Source organism: Euprymna scolopes, chromosome 27, assembly GCF_053919585.1.
Source record: "Euprymna scolopes isolate OS-2025 chromosome 27, ASM5391958v1, whole genome shotgun sequence".
In the NCBI taxonomy this organism is placed as follows: domain Eukaryota; kingdom Metazoa; phylum Mollusca; class Cephalopoda; order Sepiida; family Sepiolidae; genus Euprymna; species Euprymna scolopes.
The window spans coordinates 103,627,417-103,653,047 of NC_136508.1; positions in this window are offsets into that span (position 1 = coordinate 103,627,417).

The window sequence follows — 25,631 nt, forward strand, 5'->3', positions numbered from 1 at the left end:
TCAGAAAAAGGTTGTTTGAAGAAAGAATACAACAAGAAAGGAATGTGTCAATCTTCAACCAATGGTTTTGTTATATTTTATTGTGTTTCAACGTTTTCTTCTTTCTCAAGACCCTTTTTTTTATTACCTTTAACATATTTTCAATGTATGAAATAGAATCAATATTTGGTATTGGATTTCTTCTAAGGAGAGGAGTTAATATATAAACCCATGGATAAGGGAAATTAAGTTTTTGTTTAGAAAATTATATTTTTCTGAAGGACGTTTTAATATACAAACTGGGAATGATATATATATATATATACATATATATATATACATATATATATATATATTACCGTCACTGAATTATTTATCTTCCACTAGACTATCCATTCACTTGTAATCACCTTTTTCTTCACCATATTCCCTCTGCTTCACTTTTTTGTTATCAGGTAAGATCTTTGACTTGCTTGTTGTTTCATCAAATACTTCTGCATGCAAAATCCGATCCAGGAATTTGGCTAATTCCTACCCTCTGATGAGAGGGAAAGTATTTCTTCGAAACTGTTTCCTTTTCATATTAAACATGTTTTTAACTCTTTTTTAAAGTGCTTTTTAACCTGTTTTATTAACTGTTTGCTCGTATATATATATATACGTATATTCTTATTTGTATATATATGTATATATATACGTGTGTGTGTGTGTGTTTCTGCTACTGCCAAGATTTTACTTTGGCGAGTTGTCAGAGCACATGTTTCCCTACCGTAGCTCATGACAGGTAGTACATATTAATTAAAGATCTTCCCTTGGATTTACATATTTTTTTTCGGCTTCCCGGGTTGTTTTCCACTTTCCTCAAAATCTGCTAATCCCAATTTCCTTTTCTTTATCTCCATCTATGAAGATCTCCATATTTCGTCATTTTCTTTCCGAAGATGTAGCTTTCAACTTTCTCAATGGTCTTTATATCAAGAATTATTAGCAACTTGGCAACGTGCTCATTTAACATCACCTTGGTCTTGCCAAGATGCATGTTGAGGCTAACCAATTTGCTCTTAGAGTGGATGTCATTTTTTTTCCTGAGGAGAGTGCGTCGTCAGTATTATATCATCAACGAAGATGAGATCTGACAGGTGTTCTCTATGGATATTAACTCCCTTACCCTCCCAATTAATCCGATTGATTATCGCACACGCACACACACACACGTATATATATATATATATATATATATATATATATATATATATATATATATATATATATATATATATATATATATACTTTGCAAGGATGCGATAGAGGTAAAATAGTTTCGTTTGTTTTCTTTTCCTTATAAGGGAAATGTTTTCCATAATGTTTTATTGTTAAAGTGTTATTTATTCAATAAGTCTGAAGAAACGATGTTCTTGTGAAAATTTTCAAACGACATAACGTTTTAATTTATCCGAATAGTCTTGAAACCATTGTAACTAACGATGAAATACACTATTTGTTGCTATCAAACCATTCTCTGAAGTCTTGGTTTTTGTTAAAACAGTATATATATATATATATATATATATATATATATATATATATATACATAGGTATATATATGTATATATATATATGTATTTATATATGTATATACATGTATATATATATGTATATATATGTATATATGTATATATGTATATATATACATATATATATATATGTATATATATGAGTGTCGTACAGGCGGTCGGGTTTCAATCCTGGCTTGAGGTACTGCCTATCTAGCCGCACTGATGAGCTGTCGAACAGCGAAACAGTACTGTATGTGGATGACTATAATGCTCCTCATCTTGTGTTGAGCATATTGAGAAGTGATACACGAATTACCATTAGCGTATTAAGCGATGCTCTTTGTGTAAACAATTGAGCTTAGGTATTTCAGACGATGTAAAAACACCGTTAAACTCGCGACTAACACAGCAGCCGTCAATAGCGTAAGGGTTAGGCGCCTTGACTGTTGGACACGCGGTGGGTTTCAATCCTGGCCTCAGGCAGTTCCCTGTCTAGCCTCACTGATGAGTTGTGTAACAGCGAAATAGTACTGTATGTTGATGACTATATATATATATATATATATATATATATATATATATATGTGTGTGTGTGTGTGTGTGGGGGTGTATGTGTGTGTGGTTGTGTGCTAGATGTAGTTTGATGAATCATTTTGTGGGATAGGTACGAAGAAGAGATTTAGAAGGCTATAACAAAATTTCATTTCATTTTTCCACTCTTCCATCCAGCATGATTTAAATAGATCCGTTACATCAACCATTCGAAGTATATTATGGATATTGTCAAAAACAACATACCTCACACGTAGGAAATTTATACTTCACACAATTTAATAAATATATGTATATATAGACATAGATGTATATACTTAATTACTTAATTATCACTTGTTTTCGTCTTTTTTCATCAACACCGACTACATTCCACCCCTCGTATTGTAGTAGCCTTCTAATTTTCTACTTTTAAAAGGAAAGGCAACCAATGAAAACTAATGAAGTGTTCAATACGGAAGTAGAGCAAGTTTCACTTTCAAGTTGTCTTTACATAAGCAGTAATTTGTCGCTATACAATCATGAACATGTTTCGGTCTTCTAGTTTTTAGTAATTAGAGACGTCATCAGGCAGCAACGCTTATATTCAAAAGCGGAATTCATAACGAATACAATAAAAACTACTTCCAGCATTTTTTTTTTTGTACAAACAAGGGTTAGGAGCTGAAGTTCAGTTTTGCGGAGAACAAGGTTTATTAATGTGAATTAATGTATTTATTTTAATTAAATTAATTAATTATTCTATTTTTATTTATTTATTTATTCGTTCTTATGTTGTGATTAGGGAATGAATTAGGGGTTTAGGAGTTCATTTTTGGGGTCATAGCGTATATAGATTTTATCTTTAACAAGTGCTGCTTCGGCTGTCTGATGCCTGCTGCCAGTATACTACCCATTAAAACTAGTGTTTTTGTTTTATTATACTTTTTCTCTTAGGATTGTTATGTTTTCTGCGAAACGGTTAAAATTTATCCGGAGCTCTAGACCATTCTTTTAACTTCTAGGGATCGGTGGAGGAAAGGGAAAGGGTGGGGTTAGAATAAAAGGGAAAGGGGTAAGGAAGATAGAGAGCAATAAAGAAAGCAAAGAGAGAAAGGAGCAAGGGACGACGCGAGAAGAGGAAGGAGAGGGAGATGGAGCAACAAATTCCTTCTCCTGTAAAGGCAAATTGAAAGTATATATATATATATATATATATATATATATATATATATACATATATATATATATATATATATATATATATATATATAAACAACATCTAAGTGTTGTTCTTTTCATTGATCCAATTTATTAGGAGCCCCTTCCTTCTAGGTATGCAACTTTTCAAAGCTTCACTCCTCACATTTAAACATTTTATTTTGGGGTCATGAATGGACCGGAGGATGTAGTATTTCTCTGCGTTACAGAGTGAGCATTGACTTAATTCCGGGACGTATGCTGGGTTATGCTCTATTTGTATGGAAAAGGGTGTATTTTTTCATTAAGCCCCAACACGCGGGTAGCTAATGCTGTATTCATCCTTGTTTTAGCTCTAAAGGAGCTCATATGCACATAATATCTTTGTTTAAATTGGCCTTTTGTCATACCTATATATATATTTCCGGTATATTTGTGGATTGTTCCGTTATTGTGGCCTCATAGACAAGGGATTCAAAGTTGAAAATTAGGTATTACCTTCATTCAAAGTTGAAAATTAGGTATTACATTATCCGATATATATATATATATATATATATATATATATATATATATATATATATATAGTTGAAAATTAGGTATTACATTATCCGATATATATGTATATATATAAGAACTGTAAAAAAAATCCTTTTTCTAGATAATGTACTTTAATTCTGCACTTATACGCAGGCATCGATGTCCGCGCCCTCGTTTTCTTTTCAATTCTTGGTGATTTTTCTCTTTTCCACACACCATCTCTTCCCCAGTCGGTTAATCCTCTATCCGCCTCTAATTGCAACTTTAGTTAACTACCAATTTATTTATTTTAAACGTGTTATATATCCCACTGATTACTATACACGCAATAACCCTTATCCACGAGAGGCTTTCGGGTCTTGATAAGTGGTAGCTACCATGTAAAAACATGTATCTTGGTCTCGCCCTCTTATTGTCAATATAATTTTCTATCAATTGATTATTTCATTGGCTAGGGTTTAATTCCATATAAAGCTTCAAGTAACCTTGTCATTATCCATTAGATGTCGTGAATAAACAAGGATTATCTACATAAATAATACATCATCTCACCGTCTACTAAACATCGGCTTTTCCAACTACGAGTGTGACACTAAGCTTGTCACAAGATAAACCAAAAATTAAAAAGGAGTAATATTCTTAAGCGGTTTTTGTCAAAGTAGTCATCATTCTATTTTTGCTTTGAATAATCCGAATGCTGACTATTTTAGGCAGATAAGAATTGTAAAGCCTCGCATTTCTGTCACCTATTTTTATTTTGAAATCTGTGAATGTCAAACTAAAAAGAGAATTAAACTTTAAATGAAATCCGAAGAAGATTCGTCAAAAATCCCTGAAATTCAAATAAGTTGTTTCCAGATCAATGAAAGCTTTCCCTATCTGCAGATGACTGGTGGTTTCAAACAAGAAAACAACTGTTATCCTCGTTAAATGAATGGGAAAATCCGCTTGTCATGGGCTGGCGTCTGTCAAACTGTGGATATAGGATGGAACCATGTTTTTGCTGTAAATAAAACAACACTACAGCTTTATTTTAAAACTTTTCTTGAAAAATCAATTCAGATAACTTGATTCTTTTTTTACACGGTGGTCACCACTGATCAAGGCCCGGAAGCAACTCAGGGATAAGGGTTATTGCAAGTACAGTACGTTACTGTGGAGATTTGATGAAGTGTTTACTTAAGGGGCGGTTCATTTGTTAACGTTGGACTTGAAGACATCCAAGTTGTAGTCAGGTGGGAAGCAGGCAGACGGAACAGAGTTCCACAGGCGTGCAGTTCTAAGAAAGAAGCTTTGTTCATGGAATCCACGTTTTGATTTAGGCCCAGATAAAGAGTGCGGGAAATTTTTCACAGTGGGTTCAGCTAGACGGGTGTTTTCCGTGAAATTGATTATGTGCATCAATGAAATTATTTCCTTTCTTCATATTATACCTCTTAAATGAATGATAAAATCCGCTTGTTATGGACTGGCATCTCTAAAACTGTGTATACAGGGTGCGACCGTAAATGGTTTTGCTAAAAAAAACATATTACATAGTGCATATTAAGTATTTTTATTTTGATCAATGTTATACTTAAAATAATATGGACACTGATTTCATAGAAATGTCAATAAACTATTATTTGCTCTGTTATTGTTTATTTTGTTGAAAACTATCTTTTAACGCGGTCCAGAAAAATATCAACTTCATCAGAACACATTTATTTATTAAACATATTTTCCAGTCCGTGGAATTTTCACGAGTTCTGCTATTGAAATAGTTATCCGTTAAACCAAAAATGAAATAAAAACTCAAAAGATTAATAAAGTTCAATATTAGTCAAAATGAAGTGAATGCCATTCCAATTGTGAAGCGATTATTTTAAAATCTCCAACATCAACAAGTCAAAAGAAATTGTATTTTCATTTTTTGTAAACTGATTTTGCACCCCAATGCACAATGCTACTTGGATACAAGGGTTTCCATTTGGGACAAAATCTGCAGGGGTACTACGATAAATTTGTCGCACTAAAAAACAAACCAAAGCTTTATTTTAAAACTTTTCTTGAAAAATCAATTAAGACAAGATGATTATGTATTAGAGCTGACAACTATTCAATGCAGCCGCCTTCAGCCTCAATCATTGCCTCGATATGGGTTCGGAACTGGGAGCATGCCTTTTCCACAAGCGCAGGCGGAAGTTCGGCGAATACTCAGTCCATGGCTATACGAGGGAAACAACCTTAAAAATAGAAAGTTCTCTGGCATTTAGAGACCTCGACAGTGAAGGGGTGTGATTTTATTGCTAAACGACTTTTTCCAGGATATGTACGTTGTGAGGGCACAAGTGCAACGAGTTCATCAGAGCACATTCTATTAAAATATTTGTAAAATAGGCTCAGAGATGCAACATTGCGGCGATGAGACAGGGGTTGGAGCTTTGTTGACAAAGTGGGATCTATTAGATTGGAAGATTTTTATGGGACCCTATCCAAGGAGCTGAAGCTAATGGTTGATGCATCAGGCCAGATGTGGCAGCAATACCTCATGCATGGGCGAATGGTAGCCTTGTAGAATACATGATACTCTCACATGATACTCTCACATGATACTCTCACGTGTGAGTAATCTTGTAGCTCGATATAGGCAGCCCAGCTTCTTTGCAGTAGTTTTTGCAATGTTGTCAATCTATTTGTTCCTGTTCATATAGCCCAGAAATACCAGGCTGAGGAATTTGAAGAGTTCTTTTTACTAATATAAGCGGTTTGGGTGCGCGTCTTGTAATTTTTAAGGAGAAGAACTAGCATTAAATGTTATCATTCTTTTGCGGCCCGATTCCACTGCAGTCATGACGTTATTGTCTTACGATTCTGCCGTTGTCTTACATTTGTGTACATCAGTTCTTCCCTCATGCATTTTATAGAGCGTTTTATCCTCAGCAAATATACCCATCTCGGTCACAATATTATCGAGGAGGTCTTTTCTAAATATCAGGAATAATGGTGGTTCAAGGATCGAAACCTGACCCACTACGGCATTAACGTTATGCTGCTTAAATATACATCCACCAATGACAACCTGGATGATCATACTGTCTAAGAATGGATCTAATTGTGTTTAGTATACTTCCAGTTATACCGTAGCATTTCATTTTTATTAGCATCCCTTCGTGTCAGACTGTGCCAAAGGTCTTGGATATATAAAGAACTATAGCCCTGGCTTCACCCGAATTATCCAGTACATGGTATATGCGTAAAGAGATTGCTGTTAAAATACATGCAGTTATAACATTACCTTAATCGAGACTGTTTGTCAGATAAATTTGCATGCTATCCTGTGAAGTAAATAAACGGTTCCGCTCAAAATTCTGTCCAAATTCCCGAGTGAGACAGAAACATTAAAGATACACCTGAAGAAGGTCTGAGGTTACATCGACCGAAACGTTTTGAAATATATGACCTGCTGCTTTTAGCACTTTCTAAGACTGAATTTTAGGATGGTGGGCATAAGATGTATGATAACGCTTGTAAAATAATGTATGCGTGTAGTGTTTGTGAATTTTTTTTTTGTTTTTAAATAATGTTCATATAAAATTCATCAGGAGTATGAAAAAATAAGAAAGATGGAAAAGAGAAAAATAATTTCAAACCGGACACGTTACAAAACATGTGATATTGCTCTTTGTAAATACCATTAATCGAAAGATGTATATATCCGTTCTGAAGTTTTAAAACAGTTGGAAAACGGTATAAAGGGAATTCCTCCGACGTGGTCGAGTTTTTTTGTTTATTTTTATCTTAAATTTGTTAAGCGTTAAAAATAGATTCGTTGTCTGGAAAAATAGAAATAAACACATGATTGACTCCCCGTTTTTGCAAGCCGTTTTTACCTTCTTTGAAACACCGAGTAATAAGGATATTATATCGCCTTTTTATTGGAGGTATTCTGTCGAAAAATAAATTTCTGATTTTGCTGTTTTATTTTATGCTTATGGCATATACATACATACATACATACATACATACATACATACATACATATATATATATATATTTTGTGTACAGAAAGTTGTTAGTTGAGACAGGTCATTGGTACCGTCGGTTTCAAGCCCGATAATAAGGCCCGTTTAAGGTATCCTTATCAAGCTCTCTTCAGCCAATGACCTGTCTCAACTAACAACTTTCTGTACACAAAATATAAGTACGCTCTTAAAATTTGGATTTTCCTTTTAATTGAGCACTCTGCTGGAATTCTTTTCCCAAAAAAAACTAATCATAATTATATATATATATATATATATATATATATATATATATATATATATATATATATATATAATGGGCGGAAGTCTCTCGAGAGCTCTTTCAGCTATCATCTCATAAGGAGAAAATCGATAGCGTAAAAACAATACTATGTCGAAAGTAAAGAGTTATGATGGGGAACTATTGAATGTGCCAAAAATTACTCGGACACTAAATTAAAGTTTATTAACGTTTAAAAAAACGATAAAAATAATGGCACAACGAGGAGAAAAAACGGGATTCACAAAAAAAAAAACAGGAGAAAAGATTCACAGTTCCCCAAAGAGAAACAGTGCGTTAGATTTTCTTTCTGCCTGCACAAAGAAGGTTTCCGCACCGCAATAGAGACAGACTCCAAAATCTTTAAATGGTATCTGGAGTCCGCTGTATGTAGCACCTCAAACCATTCAATTTTATATCTATCGGCATAGTCCGGGTTGTCAACCAAATGCTGGCCAATAGCAGATTCCAGGGCTGCAGAGGGGGGGGGCCTACCAGACAAAAAGGACGGTGATCCAATATAAATGTTATATAAGCGTTATATATTCAGAGAGGGTGTTGATATTTATATTAAAGGATTAAAGTTTTTGTGGCGTGCTCTACTCTTCTGATGAGAAGTATTAGGCTTCGAAACGCATTGGCATAAAGATCCCCCCTCTATACCCCAACAAATGTGTATACCTCTATTGAACAAATGAACCATTCTATATTTACTAATATATAGTTTTTGTGACTTCAGTTTCCATTCTTATTGTTTTCCTATATATATATATATATATATATATATATATATATATATATATATATATCATAAGCATAAAAAATGAAAGATCCACAATTTATTGGCACACACACACATGCAGGTTCTGCCATACAGAATTGGAAAGTGTTCGTAATCTGATATCAAGTTGCAAAGTTCTTCTAGGGGACGGCTACTATACTGCGAGACATGATGGAGTATACAAGTACCTCCACTGGGCCATCTGTAAAAAATTAAACACCCAGTGTAGCAGCAAGTCCTGGGAACATCAACCTGAAAGAACAGTTGGAAATGACTTATATACAATACATTACGACCATGTAATCCCTACAGCCACCTACCTTGAAAATGCTGCTGCGAAACCTGACATAGTTATATGGAATAAGTCAGAGAGAGTTGCAACCTTGATTGAAGTGAGTGTTCCTAATGATGGCGGTCTTAACAGAGCTGAAAGAGAGAAACAGACCAAATACCAAGGTATCATATATGATATGAAAAGAAACTGGAATCTTAAGGGGATATCGATCATACCAGTTATCATAGGTGCCACAGGACTTATGAAGAAGAACCTGAAGTCCTACCGTACTAATATTCCTGGTGAACCAAGTGCAAAAGATATTCAGACAATTGCACTTAAGGGAACAGCGAGGATACTAAAAAGATCTCTCGGTTGGTTTCAATAAAAAAGCGGGGCAATGTTTGCAGCTGGTTTGGCTGCCCCATACCCGGCATTACAATCTTCAAAGAAAGAAAAATAAAATAAAATAAAAAATAACTAACTATGGATACGCACGAAGGGGTGCCTACGCGTGGAATCTTTGTAGCACTTATCAAGGCCCATAGGCCACTCGAGGATGAGAGTTGCAAAATGCACAGTAGTGAAATCTTTGTAGCAAGAGATGTGCAATTTGGAAACATACATTGTTAATTACCAGTGGAAAGTGAAGTACAGGACGACTAGCAGGGCTACCCGGCGTTGCTCGGGACCGTATAAACAATGAAAAAACAAAAGCAGATATTGAACATATGTTTTATTCTTAGGGGAGAGGAATCTTTCATCTATATGTATTATTTGTTTTATCTACCCTCGGACTAGTATTGTTCATGTTTTATCCCTAGCATAGGTAATTTACAGCATGTATATGAAATTGTTTTACTTTAGGGAGAAGAGAACAGGTAATATACAACATAATGTGCCTATATTACATCCCTGGCAACGCCTAGAAACCAGCTAGAACATGTATTTCAGTCAATCTATATTACATCCTGGGCTATGCCGGGAAACCAGCTAATCTCTATTTAGTGACTTGACCACCAAAATACCTCCCTTAGTGTGTCCTTTCTTTTGAACTTATTAGATATAGGTATCTAGAAATGTGTGTGAAATTTTGTTGAATACATTGTTCACTATGATTTTCTTATTGTTCTACACAATATCAACTGTAGCGAAATAACACAGTAAACTTAGTGTAGTGTTAGAATAAAGAGCAAAGGAAAAAATTAGAATCATATTCTGTAATTGCAAATCTAAATTTGCTAGCGTGTACCAGTATTTGCCAGGTTGTGGAAATTTGGAATTTATAGCATATGTAGTGGCCTTTTCCGGAGAGTACATACAGGGCCTAGAATTCCCAAATGGTCACGCATCAGGTATTAACTAGCCTCACCGTTGCTTAACTTTGGTTCTCTGGCGAGAACCGGTGTCTATACGTCATTATATATATATATATATATATATATATATATATATATATATATATAATTATATAAAATATATATATATATATATATATATATATATATATATACCCTTTTTTATTATTGCATTTTTACCCCAACCATAGAACATTGACACTTTGATGTAGGAGGATACTATTAGGGAAACAAGCTACAGGGGTACAAGGTGGGGAGTTGGGCAGCAAGATATCGATCCACGTTACACTTGAACCTCTGCATGTCAGTACAGTTGGGCAAGCAGAATCCTGGAAGGAAATTCCGATGTCTAGCGGTTCTGGAGGAGAAACTACTAGAATAGAAGGTTCTCTTACATTTAGGGATGTCTACTGTGAAGGGATGTGATTTTACTCCTTGTCGGGTTTGTCGGTGGTATTTTTACATAGAAAGGGTGCAAGTGCTTTCAGTTCGTCAGAACATTCCCCGTGAAAATACTTGTAGAAAAGGCAGAGGAATGCTACATTTCGTTGATGGGGCAGACGCTGAAGCTTGGATGATAGTTCTGGACCTATAGGCTTGGCGACTCTCTTTTGAGCCTTGTGTAGGAGTGAGAGACTAGTAGCAGATGCACCAGCCCAAATATTACAACAATACTCCATGGCGGCCTTATAAAAGTACAGGATACTTTCGGGCGTTTGTAGCTTTCAATGTAATTGTTCCAACTCATGTTTCCTGTGAACGTTAGGCCGAGGAGTTTAAAAGACGTACTTTCAGATAAAGAGTCTTTGGTGGTAGAAAAGGTTTCTTGTAGTTATTGAAGGAAACAAGTTTAATCTTGGCAGCATTGAATGTGACCATCCATTTTTGTCCCCATTCCACTACAGATGTGAGGTCATCCTCTAGTGTTTCCGCCATTTCTTTAGATATGTGTTCATTTGTTTTCCTGTCGTGTCTTTTATAGAGCGTGGTTCCATCAGCATATATACCCATCTCACAGACAATTTTGTCAGTGAGGGCATTTATGAATATTAGGAACAATAGAGGTTCAAGGATAGACACTCCCGCATTCATATCATATTGTTTAGATGTACGACCGTCGAGGACAACCTGGATTTTTCTCTTATCTAAGAAGGATTTAATTATGTTGAGTATTCTTCCAGTGATACCGTATTATCTGATTTCCCTGAGAAGACATTCATGCCATACCCTGTCAAAAGCCTTAGATAATTCTAGAGCTACCGCCCTCCCCTCCCCTGCTTTGTCAAGTGAATGGTATATACGCTTGGAGATTACAGTTTTAATTTCTGCTGTGAAACGGGCTTGCCTATATATATATATATATATATATATATATATATATAGAGAGAGAGAGAGAGAGAGAGAGAGAGAGATAGATAGATAGATAGATAGATAGATAGATAGATATACGTGTGTGCACATCCGATATATAGTTTTCATACCGCGATACTCGCTATATATATATATACCCCAATTATTGAACACATAGATGTTTAATGCGTGTGGAAGGGTGTTTTTATCAAAAGCATTTCGCAGGAACGTCAATAAACGATTTCATAAAAATGGACGTTCGTTAACGAAGCTCAGTCCGCTGGCTGTTGGTACTCAACTTGAAACGCTGTAATAAAGGTACTTCAGCTTTCGATTCAGTTATCGCAAGACAACTTGTTTTTAACCTGTTTTATTTCTGTTCTATGTTTCGAAGTGATTAGCCTTGTAAATAGCAAATTCTGTTTACTAGTTGATTGCTTTTTGTTCATTCTGCCGTAAATGTCATCTTAGCTGTAAGACTCTGAAATGAATATTTTATTAACCTAATATCAAAATATTTTCATGGTCGTTAACTTCAAATTTGCCATCTCTTAGGTTTGTACTTAAGGGCAACTTTTGTTATTGGCCAAACCTATTTTATTATCGTAAATTGTTAAATCAGACCGATAGGGACTGGTTTTCATTTTCACTCATGTCATTTTATGTAATCTTCCTATGTACGTATATATATATACATATATATATATATATATATATATATATGTGTGTGGGTGGGTGGGTGTGTGTGTGGGTGTGTGTATGTGTATGTATATAGATATAATAAAATAGCATCAGGTGCGCTCGCAATCCAAACACAACGCAATATTAGAAAAAATATGAGTTGATTTACTTAAGATGGGTCATTTACAATATGGCAAGAAACAAGAGGAAGAAAGAAAGAAGACAACATACTGAGGATGGAGTTTTACTCCTGAAACATATTTAAGTTACAAGTTAGTCAGATATTTTTACTAATATTTCATTATGATTTGGTTTTCAATCGCACTTGATGCGTCTTTTATTTTATTCAAATTAAATCAACGCCTCTCTAATGGAACTTACACCCTTGACGTTAACATATATATATATATATATATATATATATATATATATATATGTGTGTGTGTGTGTGTGTGGAGAGAGAGAGAGAGAAAGATAGATAGATAGATAGATAGATAGATAGATAGATAGATAATTCTGGGTTCAATGTGGGACGTCTTTATGACTCACTAGGCATTTTTACAGAGGATATCTAAGAATTTCTTAGAGAATAATAATCTGTTTCCTGGAGTCTGAATGAAAATAAGCCTCCCCAGATTTCCAGTATTATCCATCTCTTTCGATAATCTTCGCAAATTAATATGCGTTATCGCAACAGCCATTTACATTGGCAAAAATACTGGCAAAAATACTGGCAAAAATACTGAATGTTTCAGTTCCCTCTTCAAATATCAATTTGATGTTTGTCAGTGTTTTTACTACTTAATCTTTTCATCCTTTTAAATTTATACAAGTATTTTGTGCGGTGCCAGTTTGTACTGCCTCCACATTTCAAATGTACTTTTAAAGAGAGTTGGACTTACAATTATACACGTATACAATTAAAGTTATCTTCAATGTTTATTTTTTAATTCTGTAGCAGATTTTATATGACAGGTACGCGTTTACAGATCGTATGTTTTATTTTCTGCATTCCTGGGTTTTCCTAAGATTTAACCCGTTTTTATTGTTGTTATCCGTTATAACTTCTCAGGCACCCCTCTTCTTCCGACCTTTTCTTTTTCTTTGTTTTTTAGACGATTATTTCTAGTGATCCCATTATCATTGGTATTATCAGAATTTTCTTTGTGTTCAATAACACTTTCGGTTCTTTTACTAGTTCCGTGTATGTGTGTCGCTTCTTGGTCACGAAAATATCAGGACTTTTCCTTCTTGTCAACTATTATGACATCCGGTTTTCTTGGATTTATCCCTTAGGTTTTTGTGATTCCATTTTTTAATTATTGTTGTTCGCGGTACAGTTGTTTGCATAATTTACAGTGCACGACTTTCCGTACTTTATCATGTCTGTTAGTGCATTTTTTGCTGCCAGTTTGCAGCATTCGCTTATTAGGGAATTATCGTTTCGTGTTTCGGTCCACAAGGTCTGCATTTTCTGTTTTCTTTTGTCTTATTGATCCTTGCTTTGATGTAGTTTGTTCGAATCTTGTTATCTCGTTAATCTATTATTATAATATTATTATTATTATTATTATTATTATTATTATTATTATTATTATTATTATTATTATTGTTGTTTTTCTTGTTGTTGGTGGTGGGGGTTGTGTTGTTGTTAGGAGGGCGGGAATTGGAGCAAGTATGCTCCATTGGACTTGGAGATAATGTGTATACATGGAGTTAAAACACAAATAATCCCGGTCATGGTTAGTATCATAGGAGTAGTATCAAGTCGTCTGGAAGGACAATTGAAGAAAAAACTAAGAATCCACGGAGTTTTAGGTGGCCTTCAAACCTCTGCAATTATCCTTATTATTATTATTATTATTATTATTATTATTATTATTATTATTATTATTATTATTATTATTATTATTATTATTATTATTATTGTTTGTTGTTATCATAATTATTATTAGTAGTAGTAGTACTTGTAGTATTGTTATTAATATTATTATTATTATTATTGCTGTGATTAGTATTATCATGTTTGTTGTTATTATTATATTTATTATTGTTGTTATTATTATTATTATTGTTATTATTATTATTATTATTATTATTATTATTACTTTTACAGTTCCGAATTAGATGTTTAGATGAGGGCTAATTGTTTTATTACCAGTTTTGATAATTATTATTCTCAGTACATTTTTAATACAATTATTATTACTATTGTTATTATTATGTTAATTATAATTATTGTTATAACTATTATTATTATTATTATTATTATTATTATTCCTATTGTGGTACACTTTTACTATTATGACTATTGTTCTTATTACTATTATTATTATGACTATTATTATTATTACTTTTTATTACTACTACTATTATTATTGCTATTATTATTACTATTATCATTATTATTAATATTATTATAATTATTATTATTACTATTATTATCAGTATTATTTATATCACTCTTATAATAATGATCATCATTACTATTTCTTATTATTACTATTATTTTTATTTATATTCCAATTCAAATTTTTATTACTATTTTATTATTAAAATATTCTTTCTTTTTTGTTAATACCTCTCTTCACCCTACCTACAGTCTTTATTTTTTACATATTTCTCCATATTCACGGGTTCGATCCTGCCTGCCTGCCTACTAAACTTTTTTTGTTGCTCAAAAAAACACCTGCAAACATCCGCGCATCGCCAGGAATCCAGGCTAATTTATATATATATATATATATATATATATATATATATATATATATATATATATATATATATATACACGCGCACACACACAGAGACACACACACAATAACTCTCTTAATTTTTGGTCTACAGACTCGAAATTTGATGTACAGGGTACTGAGATTTGGGAAAATCTATATGATCGGTTTTCGGCCAAAGTTCAACGATTTGATCTTCGAGAACTCTAGCAAACTCATCCAACAATTTTTGGTCTATAGACTTGAAATTTTAGATATAGGTTTCGTGGGCATGGATCAAACAATAACTTGATTTCAGCCCAAAACAATAAATATTATGGGGACTCATAATAGGGGTCAAATTTTAAAAAAATTGACCGTTTTTTGTTTTTTGTTTTCTTTTTTTTTGCTCAGCATACACCTCCAAACACCTGAGCAACGCCAGGCACCCATGCTAGTATGTCTATAAAAGTGAAAGTGTCTGTCTGTCTGTGAACATTTCCCTACACAATAACTCTGCCAATTATAGGTCTACAAACTTTAAATTTTATTTACAGGATAATGGGATGTGGGAAATATTTGTGATAGGTTTGCCGGCAGAAATTTGGCTGTTAAGGGGTCAAAGTTCAACCATTTGACCTTTGAGAACTCTATCAAACTCCTCCGACAATTTTGGGTCTAAACACTTGAAATTTCGGATACAGGTTCCTTGAACATGAATCTAACTTAATAACTCGTTTTTAGCGCAAAACAATAAATTTTAAGGAGTCATAATAGGAGTCAAAGTTTTTTTTTTAAAATTGACCTGTGGTCTCTACCAAATTACTCAGACAATTTCTGGTCTAAACATTTGAAAGTTTACATACAGAGTATTCAGAGATAGGGCAGGCTTTTTCATCAGTTTGGGTCGAAAATGTTTACTTACCAATATATAAATGTATGTATGTATGTTTGTATGTCTGCACAACACTTTCGAGAGAGGCGACGGATTTTCTTAATATCAGTATGGTTTAAATGTTCGACCTTTCAGAGTACATATATCGAAAAATTGACTAAAAACATTAATATCTTCACCTTAATCATGAGGGGGGTAACTTTTTCTGCGGATATTTTTTAAGTCATCCTCTCCTTTCTATTGTCTAGCCTAAATTTAAAAAAATGTCACTTCCGGTCTGGCGGTGGTCCTAACAGCAAAGACGTCAGATTTTGTTCGTTCTTTTCCTTCTTTGCGGTACGGGTTCGAGTCTGGCTTCCTACTACCACTTTGATTTTGTGTTGTTTGGCTCAACATACACATACAAACATCCGGGCAACCCCGGACTGAAATGCTAGTATAACCATAAATTGAACGTGTCTGTGTGTCTGTCTATGTGTCTGCGTACATTTTCCTACGCAATAACTCTGTCAATTTTTAGTCTACAGACTACACATTTGATATACAGGGCACTGAGAGTTGGACATGGATCTAACTTAATAACTTGATTTGAGCCGCAAACAATAAATGTTCAGGTGTCATAACAGGGGTCAAAGTTAAAAAAATTATCCGGTGTTTTGGGTTTTGTTTTTTATTGCTCAGTATACACCTCCAAACACCCGGGCAACGCCGGGCCGGAATACTAGTTTAGATAGAAAAGTGAACGTGTCTGCGTGCCTGTGTATGTGTCTGTGTGTGTACATTTCCCTACGCAATAACTATGACAATTTTAAGTCTCCACACACGAAATTTTATATACAAAGTACTGAGATTTGGGAAAATTGATGGGATCCGTTTTCGGCCAGAAATTTGGCTGTTAAAGGCTCAAAGGTCAACGATTAGACTTTTGAGAACTCTACCAAACTCCTCCGACAATTTTGGGTCTAATCACTTGAAATTTTAGGTATAGGTTCCTTGGACATGGATCTAACATATTAACTTGATTTGAAAATAAAACCCCAGTAAATTTAAAGGGGTAATAATAGAGGTCAAAGTTAAAAAAACGAATGACGTCTGCCAAATTACCAAATTACTCAGACAATTTCTGGTACAAGCATTTGAAATTTTACATAAAGGCTTTTCAGAGATAGGGAAAGCTTTTTAATCGGTTTGGGTCGAAAAATTTTAGTTACCAATATATAAATGTATGTTTGCATGTCTGCCTAAAACTTTTGACAGAAGCGATGCATTTTACCAAGGTCAGTATCGTTTTCAAGTGCGACCTTTCAGATTACAAATATCGAAAAATTGGCTAAAAAATTAAATATCTGTACCTTCAACTAGGAACTTTTCTAATGGGAAGGTCGCCTTTTTCGCCGATATTTTTGAAAGTCATACTCTCCTTTCGATTCTCTAGCTTTAATTTTAAAAAAATGTCACTTCCGGTTGGCGGTGGTCGTAACAGCATAGACGTCAGGTGTTTTCCCCGTTCTTTTCCTCCTTCGCGGTACGGGTTCGAGCCTGCCTTCCTACTACCATTATTTTTTATTTATTTTTTTTTGTTTGCTCAACAGACACGTGCAAACACCCGGGCAACGTCGGGCTGAAATGCTAGTTAGTTAACGTGTATGTGTGTCTCTGTACCTGTGTATCTGTGTATCTGTCTGTTTGTGAACATTTCTCTACGCGATAACTCTGTCAATTTTTGCCTACAGACTCGAAATTTTATATAGAGGGTACTGAGATTTGTGAAAATCGATAGGATCCTTTTTCGGACAGAAATTTCACTGTTTTGGTCTGAAAATTTGACATTTTACATAAAATCTATTCAGACATTTTTAATTGTTTTTTTATTGAACATTTGTCTTCGAAGGGTTAAAGTTCCAAAGATTTTACCCTTGCGGTCTTTATTAGACTATTCAGCGAATTTTTGGTCTAAACATTGCAAATCTTTAATGAGGGGTATTCAGACATGCAGCAAGCTTTTTTAATCAGTGTTTGGGCGATAATTTGGTTGCAAGAGGTCAAAGTTAAAAAAGTTTAGCTTGGAAGACTCTACGGAACTCCTCTGTGAATTTTGGGTCTAAACTCTTATATATCTGTACATATACACATATAGTCATGAACAGTACCGAGCAAAGCCTGGTGGAACTGCTCGTTACTTTAATAAAATAGAAATTAATAGTTATTAATTAATAGTTATAGAGTAATATTTGGGATAAAGCTGATAATTTTTGGGATAGACCAAAAATATTAGGAGAAAGAAAACCAATAATCTGCAGCAAATATTAGTTTATAACATTTTTACGAAAATAGTGTCGATTGTATTTTTAATAAAAAATGACTTAAATGATGGTTTGGTTGTTTTTTTGTTTTACGGCGTATCAAGCTTTTTCAGGGTTTTTTTACACAGTGATCACCACTTCTCAAGGCCCGGAAGCCACTCAGGGATAAGGATTATTGCAAGTACATTACGTTAGTGTGGAGATTTGATGAAGTGTTTACTTAAGGAGGCGGTTCATTAGGAATTTGTTAACGTTAGACTTGAATACATCCAAGTTGTAGTCAGGTGGAAAGCAGGTAGACGGAATAGAGTTCCACGGGCGCGCAGTTCTAAGAAAGAAGCTTTGTTCATTGAATCCACGTTTTGATTTAGGTACAGATAAAGAGTTGAGAAATTTTTCACAGTGGATTCAGCTAGACGGGTGTTTTTCGTGAAAGCTTGGCGAGGGGGGACCAGAAATTGGAGTTCAGACGAGCGCTTTCCATGGAAATATCGATAAAAGGTTATTTAATGCTTTTCAGTGATTTTGAAGAACAATTTTTAATAGAATATATTAGTTTTTTGCAAGTTAGTTTCTATTTAACCCATAGTTGGGACCCTAACAGGTATTACCACTCTGAGAGTGGACCTGGGAGCAATGACAATTAAAGGATGGCTCCACACTCCCTAAGGCCTGCAAGCTCGAGCCTCACCATCGGATATAGTTTAAGGTCATATCCAGGACAGACTTTAATGAGATAAATAACTAAGTACGTATAAATTCTTAGAAATTAATATTGTGCTACATAGTTCAATCACATAATAAAACCACATTGTAAGAGACAAGTTTTAATTTACCCCTTATAATTTTTCTCGCTGAATATCCGCTGCACGTCCGAATTAATACGAGTTTCTTTCTCACGCAATTATAACAATGATCATATGTTATTATGATGATATTCGATCATAAGACTGCATCAGAGAGACAACATTCCTACCTTTTTGCCAGCGTTGGCAGGTTGGCTATTTTTTAGCGAATTTTTGCAGTTTTTCTGTTCGATAATTGTATTGGGTCTTTTTCAAACTGTAACACACGGATAAGGGATCGAACAAGCAGGATATTATAAAAATTAATAACCGGAACCTAATGTTGGGAAATGATAGGCCGAACTTCACTATAAAAAGATCAACCACACTCGAATTCTGTATGAGTTCGAACGATTTTTTTTAATAAATAATTAGTAATTAATGATCTGGAATTATTTAGAATTAACGGTTGAAGATTTATTGCAGTTTGCGTTCTAAAACCAGTTTTTATTTTTTGAAAAGTTAAAAAGTTATGGTAAAAAATTAATGTTATGTTTTTAATTAAATTTGCAAAAAAGGGACCGAAGGTTGCACTGAATTGTCGTTAACTTGTTCGACGAGAATAAGATTTATTGAAAGAGGTTGTAATTTGTAGAGAGAGATAGAGAGTGTAAAACAGTAAGAGAGAGAGAGCGAGAGAGAGAAAGAAGCAGAGAGTAAATAGAACACACAAGAGTGAAAGGGACGGGAAAATGCGTGTAAAACCATCAGGAGGGGCATTGAAATGGAGTAGAGCACAAAAAGTGTAAGAAAGGTTTTGATTGGTTGGTTTTGTTTTACGGCATATCAACCCTTTTCAGGTTATTTAATGCCGAATCCAAAGATTTTGGAGAAAGATTTTTCAATAGAATATATTTGTTGTTTTCAAGTCGGTTTCTATTTAACCCATAGTTGGGAACCTAACAGGTACTACTACTCCGGGTCAGAGTGGACCTGTGAGCAATTGCAATTAAATGGTGGCTCCACACTCCCCAAAGCTTGCAAGCTTGGGCCTCACCACTGGATATGGTTTAAGGTCATATCCAGGACCACGGAAACGCTGGATAGAAAGACATAGAAAGACAGAGAGAGCAAAAATTAAATAGAGAAAGTAGAATGTGTAAAAAGAACAGATACCATAAAAAGAAATAGAGGGGAAATGAGGATAGAAGTTGGAAAGAGAAAAATATGAAATAACGATGCAATAAAAAAGGGAAAAACAGACGAAGCGAAGGAGCGAATTAGAAAAGGGAAGTAAAGAACGTAATCAAGTAAAATCTATAATATAAATCTCACCTGCCTGTATGTATGTATGTATGTATGTGTATGTGTGTGTATGTATATATGTATGTATGTATGTGTGTATGTATGTGTGTATGTATGTATGTATGTGTGTATGTATGTGTGTATGTGTGTATGTATGTGTGTATGTATGTGTGTATGTATGTACGTATGTATGTGTGTATGTATGTGTGTATGTATGTATGTATGTATGTATGTATGTCAGGTCATGTCATATGCTACTGGTACCATGTAACCCAGTACTACCTGCCTTATGCTCGAGTCACCGGCGACTAAACTGGTTCCCCCACCAGATTTGTTTGGTGAGGAGGGCGGCTAGTCTCCCTTAACGATAAAAAAAGATCTTTCAAAGGGCGAATGAACCCTTTTTCGGTGTCAACGGCCAACTAGCACCGTGTGTGTTTTTATCTGTGTGCTGGGCTGGAGAGGGTTCTCGTAAGCCTTGGTGAAGGCAACCTTTCTAGGAGAAGCAAATCTCTGATTTAAAAAACATAAAGCGGGAGACCAGTACCCGCATTAAGCTGTCTGGAATTCAACTTTTTGCTGGCTAAGTTGCTCTTGCTTATTGCTGGATCTCAATATTTTTGAACCGAGAGAGAGACTTAGCTGTCGTACAAAACTAAGACTCTGTAGCATATGCGTATAGATACTCCCTCAGGCATTTGTCTATAAAAATGGTCATGTGGCGATGGAAGTCATTTTGGGCTCATAGACTTTACGTGTCTGAGGGTGTGGCACTCGTCTGGCAAGGCGTTGCAATCATCATCATGTATGCATGAATCATGGAGAGTGGAGAAGGACCTTGCGGGGAGGCGTGGGCAAGTTTAAGCCTGATTGTATGAGCGCCTGAAACGTGATATCAGGAAAGGGAAGCAGTGGATAGGCTCGGGCGCCAAATTGGTTTGGAGTGTGGGGTGTGCGGGAGAATATGTCTGAGTAGAACTGAGCTGATAATGCAGTAAACCACAAAACTGTCTTGTATTACCAGATCTAACCTGTGTCAATTGCGGGCGACGTGTGTTACAGAGAGAGAGAGAGAGAGAGAGAGAGAGAGAGAGAGAGGTGGGTAAACGTGGAGTGTAGACACGTTTACCAGAACCGAAGGTCAGCTGACCAGATTACGTATGAGTGACGTGGTCAGGTTGGCTAGATCTGTGAGATTTGATTTGGGCTTTGAAGAAGACGGGTGGCTTCCCGTTGATTCCCCCTCTTCACTGGGGAGGGGGGAGACGAACGCTGACGTGTGTAGAAGAAGAACCCACACAGGCCGATTTCACTTCCACCTTCTGCAGGACCTCTGGGGAAAGTGAAATAAAAACTATAACCCCCATTCATCGTCTTGGAGTGATAAATCTTCGTCAAACAGGTATCAAGTCTCCCTCAAGGATGAGAAATTTCCAGATGGTCCAACATTGAAGAAGCAGAGGTAGGTTCTGAAAAATACATGTCACACACACGATTTCCTTTATTATAATCAAACACAAAACCATTTATATTAGAGACAATCATACGCACACGGAATCCTTTTATGTTATACACCCAAACGTAAATGGTGCCCCTCGATGATAACCAATATATAACACGTGCAAAACAGGCAGTTTGAAGCGGCATTTGATTATTCATAGAAGTTACGATCAAGTACGTGCTGCTAGTGGTGCACATGTCTGTACAATGTGTGCCAAAGTATTCCAGAGTTTGGCAGGGCTTAAAAGCCACCTCATTCGGCCCATCACTGATTTGTTTTCATGGTTCTGCATTTTATATGTGCTATATCAAGTAATGATTTGCTGCCATACATGCATACATACATGTATGTATATGTACGTATGTATGTATGTATGTTTGTGCGTGTATGCATGCATATGTGTATATGTATATGCGCGTGTGTATATGCATGCATGTGGATGCATGTATATGTATGTATATGCATATGTTTGTGTGCATGTATATGTGTACATGTATGTATGCATGTTTATATATGTGAATGTATACGTATGTATGTGTGCATGTGTGTATGTATATGTATGTGCGTATTTGTATGTATGTGTGTGCATATGTGTATGTATGTATATATGTATATATGTGTGCATGTATATATATATATGTGCATATGTGTATGTGCATATATATATATATATATATATATATATATATATATATATATATATATATATATATATATACCCATGGCCGTTTTCAGTGTCGCGTCTGCTTGAGATTGTGCAAGTCGCTGGCAGTACTAAAAGTCATCTTCTGGCACAGGGACTTTCAGTGACTGACAAGACCTTGCAATAAGTGTATGACAAGACGTAGCAATCATCATGTATGTATGTATGTATGTATGTATGTATGTATGTATGTCTCGCAAAAGAAGCGACGAATCCTGACAAGATCAGTATCATTTTGTACGCACGAGGTCTCGGACGACAAATACGGAAAAAATCTGCTAAAAAAATTCAGTCCTTCACACATACCTCGGCCGTTTTGTACAAGGAGGGGTTGATTTTTGTGCCGACATTTTAGCGACCTCCGGTCAGGTCATAGAGATATTTGCTAAGATGTCACCTGTTCTTTCACTTTCTTTTTATTTGCACCTCTGTTCACACTGGCTGCCTACGGTTGTTTTCATTCCCTCCCCACCCTATTACCCTTATTTTTAACATCTCTTTCCACATTCATGGGTTCAGACCCGCCTGCATACTACATTTTTTTTTTTTGCTAAACACACATCTCCAAACGCCCGGCCAACGCCAGGCACCCAGGCTAGTTTATATATATACTAGCATTTCGGCCCGGCGTTCCCTGTGTGTTTGGATGTGTCTGTTGAACAAAAGAATGGGGAATAAGGAATGCAGGCTCGAACCCGTACCGCGAAGGAGGAAAAGAACGGGATAAAAACCTAACCCCTATTCTGTTACGACCACCGTGAAACCGGAAGCGACATTTTTTTTAAAGTAAGACTAGATAATATTAAGGAGAGGATAATTTTTTAAAATATCAGCTAAAAAAGTTACCCCCCTGTAGAAAAGTGCCTGAAAGTGATGAAAGGGAAAATATAAATCTTTGCAGTTAATTTTTCGATATTTGTCGTATGAAAGATCGAAATTTAAAGCGATACTGATCTTGGTAAAATCCGTCGCCTCTATTGAAATTTTAAGGCAAAAATGCAAACAGACATACATACATACATTTATATATTGGTAACTAAGAATTTTCCACCCAAACTGATGAAAAAGCTTGCCCTATCTCTGAATACCCTTATGAAAAATTTCAAATATTTAGACCAGCCACTGTCTGAGTTATTTTGAAGGGACTGAAGAGATCCATTTTTGTTTAACTTTGGCCCCTATTATTCCCCCTTAAATTTAATTGGTTGGGGCTCAAATTAAATTATTAAGTTAGATCCATGTCCAAGGAACCTATATCTAAAATTTCAAGTGCGTAGACCCAAAATTGTCGGAGGAGTTTTGTAGAGTTCTCAAAGGTAAAATCGTTGAACTTTGACCCCTTAATCGACAAAATTTCTGGCCAAAAACCGATCCCATCGTTTTTCCCAAATCTCAGCACCCTGTATATCAAATTTCGAGTGTATAGACTAAAAATTGACAGTTATTGCGTAGGGAAATGTATACGGACACACAGACACACAGATACACAGACATAGACACTTTCACTTTTATATATATATAGATGATAAAGACATGTATCTGTTTGCCAGGTTGTCTGTTTGTTTGTTTGTTAGTTGGTTGTTTACATATTGTGTATACGACATCATAGAAAATTGTATATGTGTGTAAGTGTATGTGTGTGTGTACACACTGCGTATCGAATTATGAACGAGTTTACATTTTTTTACATATTTAAGGAACGAGTGAATAAAAATGCATGAAACTTTGAGAACGTGCTTACGATATTATTTAGCTACTTCAGTCAGAAAATAAAAGTATTTAAAGCATTATTAGCGAAACTATGGCAGTAGATAGGAATATCTGTTGATTTCAGTGTGTCAAGTTATTAACGAGGTCGAGAAAAACATAATATACTCGCAACTTGTTTATTGAAATAATTTTCAAACATTAAATGAACTAGGAAAAATGCTTAGAACACAATAACTACATAGCAATTTCTACGTTGACATAATTAGTAGGGGATATGCAATCCTTTTTTATGAATGACTTATAAAAGACGTTGGTCCACAGAATTAGCCAAATTTGTGATTTCGTCAACAGTTATTCCTTGCGATACCTCTTGGAGAGCATCCCCAACTCATCTTTGCTCTTAAATTAGCATCCAATTGCATAGAGGCTCGCTCCATGATACTGCAAAAGTTCTCAAGAGGGTCCAAATCTGGTGAATTCGCAGGCCACTCCATCTTCCATAGCCCTGAGAACCCCAGTTGTTGCAAATACTCTTTGCTTTTGTTTGCTGCATGCGAGGGAGCATTATGCTGCATAAAAATAATGGTTTTTCTGAACGTCAACCTTTGTTTCCTCAACCATGGTTCAAAGTGCTCCTTCAGAAAACCTATTTGACGCCATTTTTACGCCTTCTGGGACTCTTCATGGGCCAATTAAAGTACCTCCGATAACCTCAGCCCAAGTCATTATCCCACCACTACTTTGTTGGCGACTTAAACGCTGATGACTTCATCAATCTAAGACCCAAACTTGCTCCAGCCATTTGGGCCATAAAGAGTGAAATGCACTTCATCCGTGAAAAAAAGCTTTGGAAAAACCCGTTTTCATTTTGTCTTCTGTCCATTTCAATCGTTTTTTTTTTGGGGTAATGTTGTCATCGGCTTAACAGTCTTTGCCACTTCTTTTTGAAAGCGACATCAAGTACTATTTCAGACATTCTTCAATCCGGCATAGTCAAAGATTCTCGACTTGTCTACCCAGAGTTCTTAACAATTTAACGTTTAATTTGGAGTAGACCGGCCTGAACCAACTCTAGATTTAATTTTATCAGCTCTCTTACGTACCTTTGTAGAGTCCTTGACAAATTTCTTCACAGTTTAATGGTACCTTCCTATCATTTTCGATATTTCGAGGGTAGTTTTACA